This window comes from Lineus longissimus, chromosome 11, assembly GCF_910592395.1.
Source record: "Lineus longissimus chromosome 11, tnLinLong1.2, whole genome shotgun sequence".
Classification (NCBI taxonomy): Eukaryota; Metazoa; Nemertea; class Pilidiophora; order Heteronemertea; family Lineidae; genus Lineus; species Lineus longissimus.
This window is the reverse complement of record NC_088318.1, coordinates 17403038-17424864: the sequence shown is the minus strand read 5'-3', so window position 1 is coordinate 17424864 and position 21827 is coordinate 17403038. Positions and strand designations below refer to the sequence as shown.

Sequence of the window (21827 nt, the reverse complement as noted above, 5' to 3'; positions counted from 1 at the left end):
GATGAGTATCTCCTGCCAGCTTGTCAATTTCTACCCTGACATCTGATGGCAGTTTAAGGAACGAAGCAGCTGTACCTGGCCTATTACTTTTCATCGATGTGGAGAGTGTGCGAGGCTAGGATTTCTTGTTTAGAATCATATTGCAGATTTCATTCCTCTTTGTAAAATCTATTTGAAGAGGAGTGACCATATTCAGAATTTTCTAGACTGATGGGACTTCATGTTCTATTTCATTACTGAGTTCAGGTCGTTGCTTTAGAGTTTCCCCTGATTCATTTGACTGAGTTTGAAAACCAGCTCTTGTTTGACATCTTAAAATAAACCAAATTTAGAATATTGTCGTTCCACTTCAGGCAACTGTCACCATAATGATAACCAGTTCCCTTCATGACTACCAATTGCCGCTGGTGTGACTCTCGTCTATTGTCTCTGATGACGGCAAAGCTTGAGTTGGCAATAGAGATATTGTTCTTTCATCATCTGTGTACACGTGTAGCTTTAGTTGAATAATGCACAATGGGCGAGTCTGTCTCTTAGGGCAAGAAATCATCAGAAGGCCTATTTTATGTTCGTTATAAGAGAATGGTTTCCATTCTCATCCCAAGCCGCTCCTTTTGTCTTCCGCAGGTGCGGCACATTTAAGACGACAACATTCGTAGTAACAAAGCATTACGTGGGCGTTGCATTGGATCTCTACCACAGAGTTTTATAATGGTTACCAGAGAAAACTATAGAGACTGGAGGGCAATAGTTACTGAAAGTATGATTTTCTTGGCAACTGGCATCCTGAGCAAATCTGGGGTTAATGTTGGCTTCTCCACCCAGGGCACAAACTCCTTAGACTATTCCCCTCTTTGGCTGAACGATACGGAGCAAAGCTACAACGCCGGCAACATCTCATCAGTTTGATATCACAACAATGTAATTGTAGCTTCTATTGGTATAATGGTGATGTGCTTTTGAAATCCATTACCCCCAGTGCAACACTGGAAAGCGAGGCATCTTCGGCAGGCACCGCAGGGGGCACTGCTAGTGAAAGCCTCCAGAGATCAGAACATGTAGCAGTCGGGCCAAGAAGTCTGACTACCAGTCAACTACTGGAATCCGCACTATATTCGTAAGGACTTCATTTAAAACGTGGTGTTGCAAATATAAGTTGACCAAACTATTTGTGTCTTTAAAAATAAGCAACGCCAACATGTCGCTCTAATTTCTTCTGTTGGTCATGAGGTTGGCCTCAAAATACATTCTTAAATTTCTCAAAATGTTTTCTAATTTGAGATCTCGAGTTTGAGATTTCAATGAGATTGATATTGAAATATCAAATTTGAATAAATAAGTTACAGCATCAAATTGGGAAACCAAATATTTTAGAATATATTTGGAAACCGACTTGATGATAAACTTAGAGCGACATGTTGGTGTTGGCTGTTTTAAGAGGTACAGCCATCTTGAATTAGAGACAATTCAAAGGTGGTTTCATAATGAGAAAACCACTCCGAGAGATGGAGGTCCCTATACTCAGTTTCTTTGCATGCGTGTATTGTAGGTCATGGGTGATACTCCTTCTGCCTTGACTGTGATAAGTATTCATTGAATCAATTTCTTTTAGTCTCTAATCCACGGATGTCCTGCTTTATCATGGACATTAATAACTTTACGGGTACACATGCGTGGATAGTTATGGCCAGAAATAAATTGAAAGGGCAATCTTTATTTCGAAATGACTGCATGAAGCTCACAAGGTGACAGATTGTTGCATCAACCAAGGATTGCCTGGCCATTAAACATATTTTTTTGGGGAAAGCTGAACCAAAACTGAGCTGCAATAATCTCAACATCATTGGCCAAGTTTGATGTTGTCTCTTGAAGTTTTTTCTTGGGGATCTGAGCAATCCATAATGTCAGCTTAAATGGACACATTACCAAGCTTTTCACGTATGACACGATATGAGACTTTGTGCAGTGTTTCCCGCCAAAAAACTCAAGAAATCAGAATAAGCCATTATGCTGGTAACTCTTCCCCTAATGGTGACATTGCATAATTCATTGTTGAGCACGCTAATGGACCATTTGCAAGATCCACCGTGATTTAAAAATTAAGGGCTGAAACTAAAAGCTTTGCCTTGCTGTCCTATTGTGCTTTATTAATGGGGCTTTGACGAGATTGATTATCCAGAGAATTTGTTAGATGAGTTGTCTTGTGTTACTGGAGAGGATAAAGGGTCTGAAAGTGTATGTTCAATTCTACAAAAGATTTTTGGTGCAGCGACCTGTAAGATTTATCTTAAGAGAAAAATTTCTCACCTGCCTGGCTTGTCACAAATGACAGTTCCATTTATTCTTGCCTGGTGGTGGGGGCTCTGTGACCATCTTGTTTTCCAAGAACACCCAAGCAGAACTGTTGCAATTGCAGCCGGTTATTGAATGCCATTAATGTAATTGTGTCTTCGCAATTTTATCTTTGAATGATTTGAATATTGTTCTCTATTTTCAGGTAAGTATTTATCAACTTCTGTAGGATAAGGTAGGTAGGATAAGGTACGTAGGATTAGAATTTTGGTAGTATTCATTTTATTAAGCTCACCTTTACGTCTGTAGTCGTCGTCCGTCGTCTGTCGTCGATCGTCTGTCGTCCGTCGTCTGCCATCCGTCGTCTGTCGTCTGTCGTCGTCCGTGGTTTATCGTCAATCATCCGTTAGCAGAGCACCTTTCATAAACGCTGGGGCTAGGTTGCTGAAACTTTGCATGCTGGTACCTTTGGGCAATATGCCGGACACATTGTTCGTTTTTGTGATTTGACCTACCTTCTGGTTGCCAGGCTGCATCTTGAAAATACGTTTTTTGCCATTTTGAAGCAAATGGTCATAGCTATAGAGCAGCAAAGTTTTGTAGTGAGATGGATAGATTACATGCCACACAGGCTTTTATTTTGACCTGCTTTTCAAGGTCAGGGAAGTCAAACTCTAAAATTTCAGCGAAAGGTGGCACAATTCTTTACTATCTGACATAGACTCTTCAAATTTGATATGTAGACACTGATTAAGCATCTCTACAGACTCCAATAGCGTCAACCAAATAACCACCTTCACCACTGCCATCTGATATCAGTACAAGAAACAATACCCAGATTCCCGACTTTGCTCTGTGTCTATGATACTCGTACGTCAAAAAGGAATTGGACATAGTTTTGTTTAGTTTGGGAGTCCGTTCTCCTTCTACATAGGATATGTTCATGAGAAGATGAATGTATTTTTTTTGCGTCCGTGGACAAGTTCAGCTCATTGGTTCTTAACTACATGGAGATACGTCTGAAATAAAGCGACTTAAATATTGTGCACACAGTAAAATGTATTGCTTTTGGAAGAACTGTTTGTGAAGCTATTATCCCATCGAAAGAGTTTGTTAGGGGAACAGGTTTGCCCTTCGTCCGTGCGTCCGTCCGTGCGTCTTGCCGTGGGTCGTTCCGTCAGTGCGTCCAACTGAGGCAATTACTTGGAGATTTTTCGTTGGATTGGTTTCATGTGACTGTAGGATGGGGTCTGATAACCAATATGGCTGCCAGGTAGCCATCTTGAATTTTGCGCCCGAAGAGCTTCAACTTGTTGGGGCGTAATGATGGACGGTTGGGAGGATTGCGCATCAACTCTTGAGTTAATTGACTTAAACTATGTTGACCAGCACATTATCTAAGTATCTTGCCTCTTGTGTTCCGAGTTAAATCATAGAAAATAGAAATAATGATCAATATTTTCCAACAAAGATAACATCGTTCTTTGCTCGTTTTTGGAGTAGCCGCACTTTTGGTTGCCGGTTGTGATAGATATCTATTATGTGTGCATGAATTAACTAAGTACTGTGCTCTGAAATGAACGGACAACAGATAAATAAAAACGAATCTAGAAAAGTAGAAAAACTAACAATAGAAGAGAAGATAAAGAAAATACTCTAGAAAATAAAACGTGCGTCTGATAATGGGAGAATAAATTAAAATCGAAGTAAGTTCTATAAAAGTATTTAACTGTAAACACTTTTCCAATTAATTATGATTTCAATGAAGATTGAATAAACATTTTAGCATTAATACCAAGGTACCCAAGTAAAGGCTCCCCAGTTGTTTTTGTTTCTCACATAAATAGCATTTGGTTTTAGTTCCAGTTATTTTTCTGAGTGATATCAAAAAGTAACTGATTAATTTTTCTCAATGGGCCACAATGGCTTTTGGCAATTTGCTCTTTTCAACAAAAAATATTTTCATTTGATGATGCACTTGATAAAATTACTGCTTGGTTGATAAGCCACTGTGAACTGGTTATCAGATTATATAAACTTATCTGCTATTCCGTCATTCGTGGGCCCAATGCACTGTAATGTATTGTTATGGCAATGAGAAAAGTTTTATAAAAATCATAAAATCAGATTTTATGATGAGAAAATGCACTTCGCCTATTCATTACAATGCATTACTGTCTGCATTATGCATTATGGGGTGGGGTGTTGCATGAATGACAGAATAGCCGACAATTTTGGAATTGCAGGAAATGACGTACAAGTAAACGATGTTTTACTAATAAAATCCAAAAACCACATTTGGAGGTGCTCTAATTTCAGAATCAAACCTACCTTGTTCTACAGCTGTTCAGACATAATAAAAAATGAAAAAAGGGAAAGCGTAAAAGCATTGAAATTTATTGTGAACATGTGAAAATTCAATCAAAAGCATTTTAAAGTTTATTGTAAAAAGCACTTTAAATGGAAATATAAAGTAATACTACTCTAAATTTAAGTAGAAATTCTATTATAAAAGCATTAAATAATTCAAGAATTCAAGAACAGAAGGATTGACAGTTAATTACAGACTATCAAAATTATTATTATTATTATTATTATTATTATTATTATTATTGCAAACACAATATGATATGGTAATATGAGCCAATGACCTGCTGAAAATGTTGAAGTCAAGCATTCCTAACTGGAAAGATTAAACCTTGTTTACTGGAAAGGTCAAACGTTTTTAACTGGAACTTTCTGACAGTTCTAACTGGAAAGGTCAAACCTTTCGAACTAGAAAGGTCAAACCGTTTTACTGGAAAGGTCAAACCTTTCTAACTGGGAAGGTCAAACTTTTCTAACTGGAAGGTCAAACCTTTGTAACTGGGAAGGTCAAAACTTGCCAACTGCCAAGAGAAAAAGAAAACGTAAGATTCACTCTCATGGAATCAATTGCTAGTCCTGTAACAGGTAAGTGTATTGTGTGCACGGGCACATAACGATCATAACTCCAGCACAAGTGACGACACTCTTCATATAACAGAGGAAGAGTGCTATCAGTTGATCTCAATTTTTGTTCTTCATATTATGTCTGTGTTGTATGCTAGGGTCATTGACTATACAAAAGACGATAGTCACATCCAAGAGAACATGTAAACGTTGCTCTCTCTTGCGATTTTTTCATTAGTTTCATACAAACCCTGTCCTAAACTCAGGATTTTCTGATTCTGATGTGCGACTTTGGTGGCAGAGCGGCATCTGAAATGCGATGCTTGAAAGTTCTGCAGACTCACGATCTCCATCTTATGGCATTGCATTCTCAGCAGCCTCCTTTCTTTTAGTATAGATGGCTCATCTTCAAGAACACTAAAGCGAAGAAGAAGTATAGATGGCCACACTTCTTTTAGCGGTTGCTCCTCGAACGTGTTGGCATTCCTCATCTCCCTGGATAGATGGAGATGTGGTTGATATTACTTAAACCAAGAAGATGAAGCCACTTGCTGCCACTACATTAAAAATATATGACAAAGCCAGTGGATTCGTCCTTCCTGTAATACAGCAACTGTACCATTGGCCAGAGTTGTGCACCTAACTAAATTAAAGTTTGTCATGGTTCTATCAAGGCCAGTATTCAAGGTTACAGTGGTATTATCTAGATAATCCCAATAAGACCATGAATCTGTCACAAGCAGATTCATAGTAATCAGTTTATGAAGTGGCCAACAATTAACCTGAATCCTGGCCGAAGGCTGTAGAAAATTTGATAAACTACTCCATGCCAGGATTAAAGTAGAATTGTAGGCTATTACTTTAGTACGGTGGTATGTTTTACCGGCATGTTGATATATATATTAATATGATAAAATATCTCGAGCGATCGATTATTTATCTCGAGCGATCGACATCTCGGGTGATAAAGTTATTTATCTCGAGCGATCGTGATCTCATCGTGATCGCTCGAGATAATATCGAAAAAAAATCTTTCATGTTGAAAAAAAACCCTTTGAAGTCACTCAGTGCAAAATGACAACCCTGGACTTAACTTCATAAATAGATGTAACATGAGCTCATGAGTTTCCAGAACATCGAATAAAAGTGATTTAGGGATTGCTTTAACCAAACCAATAGCCCCAGCCTTCACCAAAAAAGAAACCGACACAAAAATGGTCCCACTGGACGTTGCAGACTTTTAATACCAATCGAGAAGAGATTTATCCCCAAAGTTATTGTTTATGATTTGTCTGATGTAACTTTTTGACGGATGGCCCACTAGGGCAATAGATGAGTCGCAATTTGCGTAGTTTTTCCATACAGATATGAAGTTTATGTTGTTCTTTATAGCAATATACGACATGGTCAGACATAGGAATGCATAGAGATGGAATGGATGCTACTAGACTTGTCCAAGATCAGCTTCTGAAATGTTTAAAATAGATGTCTTTCATGGTCAAGAAAGGAGACAGTTGTGTCAGCGATAATGAACAAGGACTTTGTTACATATAATTTATCCTCCTAACTCTCTTCCTGCAAGAAGAATGCAGTTGCCAAGACATCCGTCGGAAAAAGGACATTTACATCAATCATCTTTATAGCATAAGCAAAACAAAGTGCTCGTTTTTCTCACCAGTCTCAGTTCGTGTCACCAGATCGCACTTGCTGATTTTCTCCAACCTTTGTGCTCTTGACATACGGTCTCGAGCTTTCTGAGGCTGATAGAAATAACTGCCCTGGTTTGATAAGTCATCAGCTATCAATAAGAGGATTGGTCTTCTTGGAGAGTAAGAAGGTCATTTGTATAGCTGAGGATGATATAGGTGTCTTGCTGGTAATCCTGTGTGAATGATAATCCTGAAACTATCATCCTGTACATCAAGTTAGACTTCACCAGAGATATAAAAGTGTTTTCAGAAAGATTGAAACTAGGAAAATTTCCCTGTGTCGATTTTTTTCTTACTCGAAAGAGTTTTGAAAATATCATGATATTTAAATGTTGATCAGCTCAATGAGAAATGTACTTATTTTCCAGGGTGATGCCAGTTCATATTTTGAAAGAGAGCTCAATTCGATGTTGTGGGAGACATTGGCCTTGAACATGTTGAATGAAGAGGTTTAATGGTGTCGGGTTCAGTGAGCTTAGCTGTACTGTTCATCCCACACTGACACTTTGTAGATACTTTCACTGCTAGCGCAAGTGAATCGAACATTAGAGAGAGATTTATTCAAGATATTGGGTAGCGGATGACGAGCTGAACCACTCAATAGATTTCTGCCATTTCCCACAAGTGTGTTGGAGGATTAACCCAATACAATGATTGTTGTGGAGTACACATTGAGATTTTGGACTTGTTTAGGGCAGGATGTTCCTTTTAATAGCAGTCAGCAGACTCTGTAAAAGATTTTGAGGTGATTTTGGAGAAACTGGTCATGTTCGCTCCAATAGAATGAATCTCGAGATCTTTCCAGTATTTGGTCACATCTTGCTCATTGCATCTCTAGCTCAAAATCAATAGTCTTGAAATCACATAATTGTAGAATATTTCCAATTGGTCACAGTAGGAAATTGATCAAAACGGAATCAAATGAAAATGTCAGCTCTTCTCCAAGACTGCTAGCCTCTCTTGAGAAACAGACTGATGACTAACACCACCAGTTTGACCATCCGTTGGGACATAAAGCACACAGAGAAATCGTTAGGATATTCTCTGCGTTAGCGCTAAACTTTGGTGGTTATTACTGATCATTTTGGGTCATTAGGTGGCCATCACAAGGGAGTCGCCTTGATTGATATTGAAGCTCTGTGGGGTTCTCCTTCTGATATTCGGAGGCTGAGGTGGCTCAAAAGCCATTAGAAGTAGTCTGCCTGAGTCCGGCCGATATTCCTTTGAGGAAATGAGACATTTCCTTGGCAATTTCATCTCGTGAAGACACGTGTTGCATCAGGATAATATTGACTCTGTGTATTATAAGCTCTGTACGATACCTACTGCCCCTTCAAAGGGTTCCAGCATGTCCAGTAGTACTACTTAATCCTCAATGTGAGAGCAACTCTGCCTCTTTCATCCTTTAACCTCCTCGTGTGAATGGATGGACATGCAATTTCTAATTGAACTCGTTCAGGGTAGGGGTTAAACTAATATGAAAAGAACAAAGTGACTTGGATATGACACCAGGGATATTTTCCACCACGTCTTGTAATGTACTAGTGACCAAAATATGATGCATCGTGTAAATTATTTCATATTGACCAATATCATATTGTGGCTCTCCTCCAGCTGTCAGCTAATCAGTTGAGACATGAATATCCCAGGCACCTGCCAATGACCACAGTGTAATAAGGTCTCTTTCATCTTTACGGCATCGTTGAGAGCAAGGTCATCTTCTGTTGTCCACAATTTTTCTCTAGATTAGAGGTCATTGTTACAGTTACCAAGTTTTGCCCTTGTTGCCATGTTGGGTGTCATGGCTAAAATGAATATCATGGCAGAGGTGTTGATGAACCTGATTTTGAAGAATCTATCAGCAAAGCTTATCAAGTATGAAGTAGTCCTGGTTGAACATATTGTTGAATCATCTTCGTTTTCAAATCACCATCCGGTTGGTCAGACTATCTATCTGTTTCATGACCGAGATGAACTTAATCCTTTATACGGATGCCAACGAGGTAACCCAGGCCATAACATGATAACATGTTGTTAGCTGTAAGCAGTCGGATCACGTTATTGACCAGTGAGAAGGCTGGATGGGGCTCTAAGGATAGGGGAACCCTTGTGTATGTTAGTTTAGAATAGTCTTAATGGATTCAGATTAGAAAAGATATTGGTCACTATTATGATGACAGTTCCTGTGGTAATTTTCTGAGGCATTTCTTGGCTCTCTGTCTGCTTCGGTGTCGAATGTCGCCATACAATTGTGACCAAATCATTAGGCCTCACCAGCAGTGTATACACTGCAGGTCATACACTGCTGGCGACACTAGCAGAAAAGACAAGGCTTTGAGATGGCAACGTCTCTTCAAAAGTCCGTTGACTTGGTTGTGGTCGCATCATGTCGTCTTGAAACCTCATAACCTTGACCGTAGTGTCGCGACCGGCAGAGATGTCGATGATGATAGTAAACCTTCTGTCTGAGTTCTATCGAAGGATGATAATCTACCGACCGACTGTCAGCCTGCTTCCGTTGTCTCGGTCGTGGTCACACGATGATGACACGTCGTAATGAATCTCCATGAAGTGTTATGATGTTATAATGGTGGATTGAGCCACCAGTGACATGCTCCTATTTGGTATCCATTCTCCATGATTGATGGGGCAGTGAGTGGTGGAAAGGGCCACAGATCACGGCTGAGTTATCCCTTATTGATAGTCTTTCGATGATCGATGGTTTGCCGTGAGTTAATGTCACCAGAAAGCAACAGGAAATGGAGGTGTGGGACACATATGATGAACTGTCAGCGATAATGTCACACATATCCCTCTGGGAATCGTTGCAAGTGGCCAATAGTCGTTTGGGTAATGGCGGAACACCAAAAAAGCTCAATGGTTTGTAAAAGACGACATCGAGGGACATTTTATGATTATTGATGTCGTGCTGGCTCATGTCTATAGGAAGCTAACAAGAAATGGTAGTGTCTGCGGGGCATATGTACGATCAGCAATGCTTGACTTAGTACATTCTTTATGTAACCTGCATAACCACTGCATTTCTTATAACCTGTATTATTTGCAACAACTAGATGTGCAGATATACAAGATCACTCTCGAAATAGATGATGTCTTCAGCACTGATCAGAGCCAATTTAGATCAAATGATTGATGTAGCGTTGCTCGGGTTATGCGTTGATGTCACATCATCGGTTTGCCATCAGTTGTGGCATACCGTCCAGAAGAGTGGCACGACACCTTATCATCCCACATGGAATGCACCCTCCCTCTTCCTCACATGCCTCGCTACCAGTTCACCATAAAAACCTGCCAGTTCTCTCACTCCGCGTACTAAGTTCCTGACGTGATGGAGTTCATTAGTGCTTTTGGTCCCATGCGGCTGGACTAGATCACAATCTATTTTAGTACCTGATAATGCTAATTGAGGGGCTGTAGTACTGGTCCCTAATGGCACTGTAAGACATCGACATGGTGTGACCATCATCATCAGTGTGAGGAATGTCCACCAAAAGATGGCCTGTGTATTTCGTGTCACTTGATGGCCAAGATGGCAAAGAATAGAAGAATTATTGTTTATATGATCTGAAAAATTCTGTATAGAAATTGGCAAGACTGGGATCATCGAGTAAGTCACCGCTTCCTCGATTAGCCTCTTAACCTTTCCATTGACAGGCTGTGACACAAGAGCAACATGATTATAATTTCAGTGCCTAAGATATAAAGAATCTAGCGGCAATAGAGTCATAATCTCTAGATGGGCTCTGTCAATGCTTTCTCGATTTGCCTCTTGCCCTTTCCACGGACAGGCTGTGACACAAGAGCAACATGGTGATCTTTTCACTGCCAAAACTATGAAGAAGCTAGCAGCAATAGTTGGCTTCTGCTGCTGCTCTCTCTCTCTCAGTTTAGCCTCTTACCCTTTCCACTGAGAGAGGCTCTGGCAATAAAGCTAGCAGCAATAGAATCATAATATTGAGATGGTCTCTGTCACTGCTGTCTCAAACAGCCTGTTTACCCTTTCAACTGATGGATACTCTTGACACAGATAGAAGGATAACCATTGGTATTATTTTTGGAGCAAAAAGCTGTAAATAAACATGCAGCAATGGAAGTATAATTTCTCATCGATCTCGTGGCTACATCCTTGAGTGACTTTTACCCCATTCTACTAATACATGTACACGCAGTTTCAACATTATGATATCAAATTGCCACAGCTACCCTGTAAAATGGAAATTAGATGCATGAATTTAATCTCAAGAGGGGATGAGATATCGTCTGATAGACTGAGATGAAATGAATGAAGATGTGCCCCATACCTTTTCATGGCGCATTCGGCTTTTTATGCCAGAAAAACAACCAACTATGTGAAACGATTACGATGAAACTTACTGGGATGTCATGTCATTGAAATCAACAGACGACATGATGTCGTTAGCTGTTGGCGTCTTTAAAATAAGGAGTTAGAGCTCATGAAATACCTATCAGCCAACAGAAATATGCATCCTAGGTAGGTTTCAGAGAAATGAAAACCTCTTGGGGGTGCATCTAGGTTTTTTAACCTTGTGAAAAACTTTGTTTTTTTCCCCTGAAAAACTTCTATTGTGTATCCCTGTAGAGCATATCGAAGAACGCACAGTTGCATTATCAGGTCTTCTCGTATTGTGACACTACAGTTTGTCAACATTGCCTCAACTATTGCTGAGTGGAAATTTGATACCTGGAATTAGTCTAGAGTGGGGATAGGATTTCTAGCTGATTGACTGCCATGCAGTGATTACGTGCACGTGGGTAATAGTAAACCCCTTGCAGGAAAGAAGAAACCTTAAGGGGTTTCTTGGGTGCAGTTCACTCACTGGTGTGGATTCTAACAGTTGGTTATTGATTGAGAGGTATGGTTAATCAAATCTCTGAGATCCTTTCGAAATTTTTTTTCGATACTGCCACGAGAATTTAGCCATTGAATATGTTGTTGAAGATGAGATTATCTGTAGTTTTTGATTATTGCTCAACCGTAAGCTTCAGAATTGGCGAACAGTTTCTTCAATTTTGTCAGCTGTGTAATTTTGTTAGCTAGAAACTGCTGGTCACATGTCCCCTTAGACTATTAGATTAAGAAAGGTTAAAGCCTCAAAATTGGGACTGATTTTCTGATTGGGCTGTAAATTTGTAGGGGGAACCTTGTGTGCAATCCATGCAGTAGTGTCCTCTTCAAGGTTAGAAAGGTCAAAGGCTAAATTTGTTGTGGCTGATTTTCTGATGAGTGGGTCGTAAATGATCCACTTCCAACAGTTGGGAACAGAGTTGGCAATATTTGGTCAACAGGTTTTCCAATTAGCCCTGTTCTCAGCTCAGGATATGGAAACGCTCTCATTTCATATCTGAAGTATTCTTTGCTCGTGGCTACTAAACCAGCTGCCCTCAATTTGCCAATATGGATGGTGCGATGTATCAATGGCGTGTTGTGTCCACAACTTGATCAATTATTAATACATGCCTTACCCGTTTCCTCGATGGTCTTGGCACTTCATGGTGGCTGCAGCTTGGCATGATCGTTAATAAAATGCGTCTATAAACTTTATCAACACACCGTGTCACATCCCAGCTCATATCAGAGATGTATCAGGCATCAAAATTCCACCTTTGTTGTCAATTTCAGATAGAAATCGGACCCTCTCTGATGTTGTTGTTCTGAAATGCTGCAGCTTATTATCGATATCAGCGACTTATTGCCTAATTCAAGAGTCCTAAATTTGGCGCCTAGACTATTTATTTCTCAATGAGTATAGATCCCATAATCCCATGTTAGTAATTGGATGCTTTTATGATTGATCTCTTATTGAGAAACAATACGTGCAGTTTATATGTGAATATGTTGTTCATGATTTATTATCTGTTCTCATGGTCAACAGTAAACTGTACAGACATTAAAAAAACCAACGCTATGATCTCTCAGCTAGTTATTGCAATGAATCGCCCATGATATATTTTCTTGTGTTTTACTGTAATATGGTGCAGTTCGTTGTAATCCTGCAACTTCAGACACGATAAGAAGAAGACAGCCATTAGGTACACTAGAAATATTCAGTCATCCCAACAGAAACCCCTTCAGTGACCAAAGGAAGACAGTTAGGAAAGTTCAGTCATCCCATCTGAACCGTGGCCAAGCAAGCTCAGCACAGATCAAAGCCCTGAATTCTACTGGGAATGCTAATAACCATCCCACTCTATTAGCTGAGGTCTCGATGGGCCACCTGCCTTGGAGGAATTCCAAACTGGAATATGCGAGGCATCTGTATGTCCACGTTTTTATACCAGGGACGTGAATTTTATTATATTGTGAAGATGACTCCTTACATTTTGTTCCATCTTTAGCAACTGGTAGAATAAACAAATGGATAGGAGCATATTTGAACTCTGTACTCTGCCCAAAATCCATAGAAAATTTTGCGTTGGGTTATACAAAATCCTTCGTCACATAACGAGATATCATCCTTCGATACTAGAAAGCTTCGCCTAATGAAGATTGCTTGTGGTAATCCTTCAGCAAGTTTAAGACAATTGCTTTGAGAGTAGGTAAAAAGGTTCTTTTTCTCTTAGAGAAATTTCAGCTTTGATGTGCTGTCTTAAAAGATTCTGATAACGAAGTTGATTTGATTAAATTAGCCTCAATGTTGAAAGCTGCCACCCATGTTGATTGATATTTTAGGCTAGGAGAACTATTAAACTCATTAGAACTTTAATTTCATTATGACAGATCAGTTTGAGTGGTCTTCAGGGCATGAATATTAGTGAGATACCTGTCCGCAAAGCTGGTCATTAAAGTAACCATTAGTCTCTCTGTTGCCACTTTTGGTATCACCTTACATTTTTGCTGTCAATGGTATCGTAGCTATATAGATCAAAGTTCAATGTTGTACAAGAGATTCACATACATACCCCTGGTGTTGTCACATGGTTTTATAGCCCAGCAGTACTTTGTTTTGGAGATGAACTTACCTACAAGAAAAAAATGATGAAAACACTGAGTTTAAAAGATTAAAATCTCGAAAATGACTTGATACACAAGATGCTGAGTTCATACTCATCCATGGAGGAATTGAACAGCAGTTCTAGAGCAAGCTTTTCAATTTCGGGAAGAAATGTAAGAACATTGTCAATCAAGTAACAAAGCAACTGAAAGAAGAGAAACTTGGCAATGAAATGTAGACGCACAAGTTGTAAGATGCATTGTCAAGATTCTATAATATGCCGGCACGTTACCATATTTACGTGTCATGGTTCTAAAATATAGCGAAATTTCCAAAGGGCCCATTGATGTAATTACGGGAACTCGACAAGACCATCTGGAAATGTTCCCAGCCTTATGATATTACTATGTATAGACGGAAAGGTTTGGCGGTAATTTCTCCCTGAGGAATTTCTTCGTCTATGGCTATAAATAATTGAGGTGCCGCGTCTGCCTTGGACAAGTAAAGGCGTTGTCAGTCCAGGGTGATATCACAGTGTGGAACATGCCATTTCTAATGCTCCTATCGATTACACCAGATTATGGATCAAGGCTAAACCTTGTACTGGTCTGGTGGCTAGTTGTGAACTCATCATTCCAGACTGTAGCTTCTATGTGTAAGAGTGGAGTCCTCGGCTCTGTCCGATGGTGAAGTCACTCGGCCAATAAACCCAGATTTGGGACCAACCATAACTGAAAGGCAATAATTATTAATGCTCTCAGAAGCAAACAGAGTATATTCGTGATGAATCCAGTCAGTCCCAGATGATCGATCTTCCTGGAGGTGGGATTGGATTTGTGGGGTCAAAGAGGGTCTCGGAGACATGCAACTAGTGCTCATTCAATGATTTCTATGTGGTAACCCCTCTTTTGTGGTTATAGTAATCTGATGTGAAGACATCCTATCATGAGAGAATTGGCTCCGTCTCCTCCTTGTGGTAATCATTGAACGACTTGAGGCCAACAGCCTATTTGTTAAAAACATCGGAAATGTAGCCCAAACTGAAAAAGAGTCAAGGACAGAGACGGGACCATCAGGAGGTGCTCATAGAGATCGTTACTTTTTAAAGAAAATATATACATCATTAACGGTTCTGAAATCAATGTCTGATTAATGATGGCCAGCTCCCTGAAGGGCAAATTATCATAGTCAGTTATTCTGTGGGTTGGTTCAGCCTAATGAACTCACGGTGTAGATACATTGGCCACTGTACCATATATGAGCACTGGAAAGCAGCCACTGCCTTCGATTGCCAAGTTGCTCTGTGTGGTCGCCAAAGGGAAGGGCACAATATTCGTTTTTTGTCATGACCATTTCTGTTTGTAATTTCTCAGCCAGCTTTGTCTTTGATAGCTGATGAATACCACCTACGAATACCGCCTCTTCAACAAGTCCAAGAATTCCCCACCAGTGGCAGCACATCTGATCAAGGGAGTGCACCGTAGGAACTGCAATCGCGGTGGCTTAAAGATGAGGAAGTAATAACACTGGCAAACAGAGGCAAGACCAGCAAGTGTATAAAACCGCCAAGACCAGCCAACGCGCACAACTAAGGGAAACCGAAAGCAAATATCAAATAGCGCAGCATCAATAGATGTTTTAAATGTAATTATACTGGATAAATAATGTCGCTGTCTCCAGAGTAAATATCGTCACGACTTTCACAAAGAGCATTCCTCTATTGGATATCGGCTCCAGATCAACAGAAAGTTTTTAGGACAGTGGCGTTTGTCTTTTGTCTCATTCTGTTACTTCTGGTTCTCTGTAGGCTGTTAACATGTAGGCCAGGTTACCTGAGATTCATAATGTCACATGACACTAATTGTCACAAGCATGTGGCATGACATGACATGACTCCTTGGTTGAAAGTGACATCGTGAATCGTGTAGCAACCCGCTCTTTGGAAATGGCTTGTTCGTTCATGAAGTGACATTGTGTGTAAATCGAGCCTAAGGTGTTAGTGTGCATCATCAGGTTTGCCGTTTTAGGTCATTGAGGATTCAGGTCCGCCAGTCACGTGACTAATGTTTGGACGGAGCTGAGACACTAGACCACCTTTCCCCATTTCAATGTGCATATATGAATTTCCGTCCTGACGCCTAGCGATTCTAAAAAAAAAAAAAAAAAAAAAAAAAAAAAATTTGATTTAGTGAAAACAAGTCCACAACATGCTGATAATACTAATGTATAAGCATTAATGAGGCATGTGCATGAGACAGACTTCTGGTTTTCTTGGGTTATGATGCTCGTCAAGTCCCCGGAGGAAGCCTGTGGTAATTTGGCCTTGAGATATCAGAAGCTGTCATCAGTTATCGATTATAACTCCAAAAGTGCCCTCCTCGATAACTACAAATGCGTCCTATTCGGAATAAACAAATGGTGAGGAGATCCTAGAAGGACTCAACACACCGATAACGTCTGGCGGCTCTCACTAGGATAACTGCCTTGCTGTTAACATGACCATTGATTTTATAATTTAGAACCTCGCAAATTAGGAACTGGGTCGATAATTAGCTGGCCATCTTTGTTGATATCATTGAATATCTTACCGACCTTGCCCTCAATTCAAATGCGGAAATCAAAATGACGGATTCAATATTTTCTGGCCTCGTCTGACAACACAGATTATTCTTTTGCGTTATTAGCGGATAGTAAATTAAAGATGATGGAATCTAATTGACTGGCGGACTCAGCGATGAAAATCTATTTTTAGTGGACAAGGACCGTCTCTTCTCATTGGTTGAAGTATCTTATGTATCTCAATGGAGCTAATACCAAATTCTTTACCTCCGCTCGAATTGTGGTTTTTACGTGTCGTGCACTAGTAATGTTATAAGCAATGAGGCCCAAGGGATATCGGCCTGTTTCTGGGATATTGCCACTAAAATATAGTAGCATAACACCTCAGTAGACTTCGATGTGACTTGATGTGAAACGTCTCAGGTGGTTTGAGCTCTCATCTTTGGAGTATTGATATTCACCACTCTGACAAACTTTTTGTCTGAGTGGTGAATCCTGATGGCCGTCGAAAAACAAATCATTACTAACCTGAGAAATAGTTGGTGCGACTGAAGTGGATGTTCATGAGTTTTCTTCTCAGTTAGTGAATGTCTTGCCATGTCTGATCAACTATTTGAACTGAACCAACACAGCAGTATTTGCGTGACCATATGATTGCCACAGGGAGCCCGGACAATATTTAGCTTAGGTCAGAACGCAATCGTGGCCAATAACATTATCTGTAGGCAAATACAACGTCTGTCAGGCAACATCCTCCGCCAGAAGTGTTCAAACATAATTTCTGTCTTCTGCCTGTCGAAAGTGTCTGGGGAGATTGGTGCTGTCTACGCTGGTGTAATTTTGATGATCCTATGTCTCTTCTTGATTCACAAGGCACACCAGGGATAGCAATATAATGTGCACTTGTCAGCAGACTGAGTGTGATGTTTGTCTTAACCCCTTCTGTACATATCAACCACCAGGTGATTGATACATTTAATAGCCGACCCAAGTGTCTATGTTTGCCCATAACTCGGTTGATATCGGTTGACCTGAGACTAGGTGCATTTGGCAGAGAATTAAATTCTAACATATCTGACACATTTGAAATTTGCCTGAAGAAGAACTGGACATAGGAAATGTGACAACTAGCAAAGGGAAGTTCGTCTACCCTACTCAAAAGCATATGAGGTGGTAAAACATTGTAATGTCCATGTCATTCTCAAAAATATCATCATGGCTTTCTCCTCTGAACAGCAGGCAGTCAAAGCGCTTATCTTTCCTCAGGCACCGATAAACTAGTGTACGATAATGCATACATCCAGATTGCACCCGCTTGGGACATTTCTCAAAACATAAAAGTCTAGACCCATTAAGTATTAGATCCAAAACTCGCCTAACTATTGACGCCCAAGGACTAATAAAACACATAAATCAGAGAAAGTTGCAGCGTCTTATGTGTTTTCTTGATTGTGATTAATATGAGCGCTGGGAGATATTAAATATGATGTATGTCCATAAAATGACACATAGAGCACCATTTTATATTGTAGTTGACCAATACGTTTTTCAGTTGTGATATGCCTTCGTCGTAAGGGTTTGGTAATCTAATGGTTGAGGATCTAATTCCCCTTCAGAGGCTGTTGATACCTTGTTTCTATACCGGTACTAGGTTGTGGTCTTTTACTGGTGTTAAAAGGTAAAATCAAAAACCAATTTATTAGCACGCAAGTGCTGTCTGAATTCAAGCTGCTAGCTGGAAACCATATAGCATGTATCGAAATAGATTGGAGTGTCCCCCTTTATTTACTGACCTTGGAATTGGATTACAACTCCAGGTAGTACATGCAACACATCGTCATCGCGAATTCTTATTCCCATTTCCATTAAAAGCCATTTTGCTTTCGTGATAAAAGAAGTGCAGCAATGATGAAAGAAGTGGAAAACAGAATAATGCCATGATTAAAGAAGCGCGCTTAATGCTAGGGCACACGCAGTCAAATCGATATCGCTGAAAGAACTTATCTCATTATTTCATCTGGTGATGGTTACTTTTTCATTTGCTTTGATAGGTGTTGTAGTTATTGTATTTTACCATTTTTCTGATGATCTCTTCGTAGAAAATCACCCCAGTACTACATGAACATTGTCAAAGGTGGAGTGTTCTGACTCTGTGTATAGGCATCTGTCCTTAACTCCTCTTCGCATATTGCCAACAATTTCTACTTCTCATAAGATAGCAGCCTGCCCTTTCGAAACTCTACACCTCTGCAGTTCCAATTCAACTCCACCGACTTTGTCACATTTGTGCTAACTTGTTTAATGGAATAAAGTAGATCAATGCCTCCATCATAATTATCAGTCTATCCGAACTCGTTGAAAATAACGTGTATCAAAGGATCGCAAGAGCCACTGATTTCACCAAGTGAAACCTCTACTGTGATGTCTCTAATTAGAACCAATCAGGGAGATAAATTACAAAGTGTGATGCTTCCGAATATAGTGTCAAAAGGCGCTTAAACTGTTGACAAACTCGATCTTCGGTACAATTATCGAAAAGGCTAATAACGTATTAACCCTTTATCGCTCAATTTGGTTGATATGGCCAACTCTGATCATGAATTTCATTTGATTACTAAGTTACTAATTGATTACTAACTATCTATGTAATGTATCTTCATGTTTTGGTTGTCACGACAAATGATCAGTTGACATGCGAGGTCATATATTGCGATATGAACTGATATCTTGATGACTCTGAAGTCTTGCTGGAAATGCCATGAAGCAAACTACTCAAATGTCAATGATGATTAGTTTTCAAAAAAAAAAGAAACGGTGTATAAACTGACCGCAGTGTGTTCTATTATGAGCTTTCATCGAATTCCTCTGGAAAGATAGGCATGAATTGTGAGGAACATTTCGTACATAGCAGAACCTGCCAGGAATTGGACGCGCTAAAAAATAACTCGCTGGGACTTCGATGCACTTACAAGGTTAAGTGGTATCTATTGAGTAAGGGAGGTCTCATGGGAAATTGTGGGCGAAACCATATTCCCTGACTGGATCAAATATTTACTGTGTAATTGAGACCAGATCTCCAATATATGCATGTCTCAAGCCATCTCGCCCAGAGAAAACTGACCATAGACACTCCAGTCCATAGATCTCAATCAACTGGTCTTGCGTAGGCAGAGCTTTTATTGATGAGCGTGGAAATGTTTGGAGTTGAATTTTACTAAGCAACACTTTCCGTAAAGCATTCTCTGAATTTTGCTTACAATTCACAAACTCTGCTCCGTTATCTGTTTGTAATCAGTTCCAGCCTTAAGATTAATTTAATTTAATTTAAAATTGACTGACTGTACATTGATCAATATTTCAAACATGTTTCAAGGTGATGGATGCCGATGCGCCTGGCCATTATCCCCAGAGACCAATCTCTGGGGAGGTATTCACCTATTACCCTTGTTAACTCAAGGTTAATCCAGTTTGCCCACAAATTGAGATCATTTATATTCTGGTGGCTATCGTGGGTCTACACACATGAAGTGGGGTGTCGTTCTAAATGTTACCTTTCACCAGGAGAACAAGGGGATTGGAGTGTGGCTTGCGGCAATGCTTCACATCGTTCTCATTCTGTCTGTATCAGGTTACCTAGCCTCTTGATGGTTCAAGTTCTTTGTTCGTTCTGCTCACTTAGAAACGAGAACCCCGGACAAGCTGCCACTTTTCTTTTTTTTTGTTCAGAATAGCACTGGTATGATCTTCCTGTTACTGTACCACAGTATTTTACTGTGTTCAAATGAGGCTTGATGAAATTGGGGTTGCATTTGTTAACGGATAACAGTACTTTCAGTATTTAGACAACAAATTTGTCAAAACTTGCAATATAGTACTAAAAAAGTAAGTTATTTTGGTCGAAAGACTGAAAAAAAGGGGACAGTTCCTGACAGCCATCACTAAGAGTTGGAAGGACTGCAGAAAGTAACTGATCTCATAGCCATTATGATCAAATCAAAAATGTCTTATTTTCAGCAACCCTTCTCGCGATAATTCATTTTAACCTCAAGAAGCTTAAGTGCTTTATACATGAACTTAACACAAATTCAGTGTTGAAACACATAGTATTAGTGCCGCAACCAGCATGTCACACAACCGCAAACTGCGTATTGACACTAAAATTAAACCTCACAACTTCCTGTTTGAAATAATCCATTAGGATTAAATAGATGCTTCAACTGCCATTGAATTTAAATCCAACTTTTTCGTGTCAGACGAGAGTCGTTATCGCGAAGTTCAGCCTGTGGAATCAGCCACTGATACGAGCATTAATGTCGATTTGCCTGTCAATAGCAGTGTTTTAAATATCGAAATCTACTTTACACACACTGTAAGTGCGGAAAATTTAATGATAAAGGTGAAAATATCTGGGGCAGCTTGGAAAATAGTTTCGATTTTGTGTAAATTGCTCCTTGGAAACTGTCTGTATTCATCATATAAAACAATGAGCACATTCGATTTGTATGAATTTTCAGCCTTGAAGCTTCAAGATGCGTATTGTATGTCTAGTAAAAACTATTCAAATCATATTCGTGTAACTACGCTCGCTCTGCTACCATGCAACGCCGCGCGCTCTGCTACCATGTAACGCTGCGTGCTCTGCTACCATGTAACTACGCTCTGCTACCATGTAACGCTGCGTGCTCTGCTACCATGTAACTACGCTCTGCTACCATGTAACGCTGCGTGCTTTGCTACCATGTAACTACGCTCTGCTACCATGTAACGCTGCGTGCTCTGCTACCATGTAACTACGCTCTGCTACCATGTAACGCCGCGTGCTCTGCTACCATGTAACTACGCTCTGCTACCATGTAATGCCGTGCGCTTTGCTACCATGTAACTACGCTCTGCTACCATGTAACGCTGCGCGCTCTGCTACCATGTAACGCCGCACGCTCTGCTACCATGTAACTACGCTTTGCTCAGGAATTCAGTTACCTTTAGAAATCAGCCGCGTCCCATGGCATGTGTCCATTGCCTAGGTTGGTGGAAGGGAAAAAGCCGCGATCCCTAGTTCATGGTCCATATGTTGACATATCGGGAGTCAAACGTGTCATCAGACCATATGAAATGACCAATCAGAAAGTGCCAACGCATTAAGTTAAAAGCATTGAACGATACATTCGTGATAAACGTATGTTGTTATTACCTAAATCACTATTGGCTAACCTTGATAGATATCACATTGGCTATCGCAATTGAATATCAAACCACCTGTCTAATCCCAAGATGTATGTTAAAAGGCCTAGCACAATTAAGTCCAAATATATAATTATACAGTGTTTCTGGACACTGTAACATTCGAATGATTATATGAAAG

General features: G+C 40.0%; 2 protein-coding genes across 2 annotated transcripts in view; one reads left to right on the top strand and one right to left on the bottom strand.

Moving 5' to 3' along the window:
• LOC135496355 (RAB11-binding protein RELCH homolog) overlaps positions 1 to 21827 on the top strand; it is a 147932-nt gene that overhangs the window by 65903 nt on the left and 60202 nt on the right. The window lies entirely within an intron of this gene.
• LOC135496357 (growth hormone secretagogue receptor type 1-like) overlaps positions 1 to 21827 on the bottom strand; it is a 131790-nt gene that overhangs the window by 53922 nt on the left and 56041 nt on the right. The window lies entirely within an intron of this gene.